Source organism: Pristis pectinata, chromosome 1, assembly GCF_009764475.1.
Source record: "Pristis pectinata isolate sPriPec2 chromosome 1, sPriPec2.1.pri, whole genome shotgun sequence".
Lineage (NCBI taxonomy): Eukaryota > Metazoa > Chordata > Chondrichthyes > Rhinopristiformes > Pristidae > Pristis > Pristis pectinata.
Genome location: NC_067405.1, coordinates 32,629,321 through 32,632,429, shown reverse-complemented (window position 1 = coordinate 32,632,429; position 3,109 = coordinate 32,629,321).

The following is a 3,109-nucleotide window of genomic DNA, read 5'->3' as shown; positions in this document are numbered from 1 at the left end:
GATTTAGGAGACTCAGAGACTATAATTCCCCTTATTCCCAGGTGGCATTTGTAGAACTGCAGTACCTACAACCGCGAAGTTATCAAATTTCCCTAAAAAGAGGAAACAAGGAAGCAAGAATTTATTGTTATTTTACAGGTCAAAATAAAGATTGGGAAATACAGACTGGTGTTTTTATTCAGTTACCAGAAGTGGGTTTTACTGGCAAAGCTGGCCTTTTATTAGCAATCACTTATTGCCCTGAAAAAGAATGTGGTGAACCTTTAGCAAGAGGTTTTCCTGTATGCTGCCATTGTCCCTCTTGATGGGATTGTGATGTACTGTTAGAGCAATTGCAACTCGTATTGAAGATGACACACAATGCATTGAAGGTGGAGGGAACATGTTGAGAATAGTGCCAGTCAAGTGGGCTGCTTTGTCCCAGATGGGGTCAAGTCAAACACTCAAACACATGGAGAATATCCATTGCATTGCTCGATGAAAGAGATGATGGAAATGCTTTGTGGTGTCAAGAAGCGAGTCACTTGATTCAGGAATGACCAGCCTCTGACCTGCTCTTGTACTTGTAGCGAAAGAATTTATGTGGCTGGTCCAATTGAGATTCTAGTTTATGGTGATGCTGCACATCCCAATTCAGCCCCCTTCCCACAACCCAGAACGTTAATGATGGGGACTGAGTGATGGGTAATGCTATGTAGTGTCAAGAGTAGGTAGTTAGAGGCTTTCATGTTGGACGTGATCATTGCCTGGCCCTGATAGAGCACAAATGTTAAACGCCTGAATATTGCCTTGGTTTTGCGGTGTGACGGTGTGGACTGCTTCATGTTCTTAGGAGTTATTGAAGCATCAAGAAATAGTTTCCTCTTTATAATACAGTCACCATTAGGTTATAAATAAATATATTTCTTTCCCTTATCTTGCGGTTTCCATCCGGCACTGGCTGTATGTGGAGGCCAGGTCATTTTGTTACATTCAATTACTGATAAGTTGAAGCAACAGCATGACTATTTGGCAGCTATAGCTCGCCAGTAAGTTTCAGCTGAGACCAAACTGGAATATGGTTCCGACTAATGAACCCTGAAATAAGGCAGATCCAATAGATGCATTGGCAACTTCAAGTATAATTTGCACCAAAGTTGAAAGTCCATTCTCCAGACCGACAACTAACTTTACGGATGGTTCACAGAGACCTTGAATCATGAAGCATATGAACTTGCATGAAATGCAGATTTGTAATAGGATTTTTATTAAAAAGGTACACTGGCTCCACCTAGTGAGTACTTACAGTTATTTAATTAACTAATTTCTTTACATGCAATAGGAAACACAGGGAAGTGATGGGGTAATAGGATTACTTTAGGATTGCTCCAGCAAAGGGTTAGCATAGACAAAATGCTCAGATAGCCTCTTTATGTGCTGCAGACATTCACTGTCCTTAGTAGCATCTTAATATGAGAAATCATCCTGAGTTAACTGAGAAACATTGCAGAAAATAACTTGCATTAAATAACATTCCTTATATACACAAAGACATATAAATATTTCCAATAGATGAAAAGGATCTTGCCTTCCTTGTCATCCACTTTTATTCAACAGCATTACCATCACCAAGCACTGCATCATCAATCAGCATTTTTGGGGGGCAAGGGAGGTGGGAAGAGAGAAAGAGAGAGAGAGAGATCGATGAGGAGCTGAAATATACCAACCGTGTAAGTCCTTTGCTGACAGGAGTGGGACTATATTTGGATATTCAAAAATAAATTCCTCCCTGACTCCCAAATCCACTAGCTACAAGGCAAAAGTCAGGAAAATGATGGCTCATAACTTCCCCTATTGATTGCAACTCCAGCAATGCATGGCATAGCTTCCCACTCAATTGCCTTTCAAATGGCATCATAAACATTCAGTCTGTCCAACAGCAGAGCTGTCTGGCTGCACTGTGTACCATTCACAAAATGCACTCCAGTTAGTCACCAAAGCTTCTCCACCAGCACCTCCCAAACCTATGATTTTTACCGCCTGGAAGGACAAGGGCAGCATAGGCATGGAAATGCTATTGTCTTCAAGTTCTCCTCCAAGTTACTGACTATCCTGATGTGGAAATATTTGCTGTACCTTCATCACATTGCTGAGCCTAAATCTTGAAACCTGTGCCCTACAGCACTGTGAGACTTCAACAGCTCAGGATGCCAATACCTACTCAAATGGTGACTTTGCCAAGGATATCCATGCACTGTAAATGCATAAAAAATTGATTTTCCTAGCATACTGTATAGTCAGTTAATTAATTTTGCAATGTATTTTTCACTCGGGTAATTCCTGGGATGAAATGGTTGTCCTATCAAGAGCAGCTAAAGAAATTGGATCTGTGATCTTTGGAGTTTAGCAGAAATAAGATATCTTTATTAGTCACATGTACATCGAAACACACAGTGAAATGCATCTTTTGCATAGGGTGTGCTGGGGGCAGCCCGCAAGTGTCGCCATAGTTCTGATGCCAACATAGCATGCCCACAACTTCCTAACCCTTATGTCTTTGAAATGTGGGAGAAAACCAGAGCACCCGGAGGAAATCCACGCAGACGCAGGGAGAACGTACAAACTCCTTACAGACAGCGGTCGGATTTGAAGGGGGTGATCTTATTGAAATATGTAAGAGCTTAAGGAATATGGCAGGGTAGATGCTGAGATTCTTCCACCAGGAGAATCTTGAGCAAGGGGACATAGTTATAAGGTAAGGGAATTGTCATTAAAAACTGAGATGCATTGAAATTTCTTCTCTCAAAAAGTCATAAATCTCTGGAATTCTCTACACTGGAGGTTTGTGGAGGCTAGATCATTGGAAGTATTTAAAAAGGAGGGAGATGATTTTTTTTTTATAAATTTGGAATTTAGGACCATGGGAAACTGGCAGAGAAAAGAAAAAGAGGCCTGGAGCAGATCAGCCATGGTCATATTGAATGATGGGGCAGGTGTGAGGTGCAAAGAGGCCTATTCCTGCCCCTGTTTTCTTGTGTGCTTGTGCTTCCTTGTTTATAGCCATAGTTATATAGGCAAAACAGACTTGTTAATTTGTTTTTTTTCCAATGAAGAGAAAATGTTGGCAGAT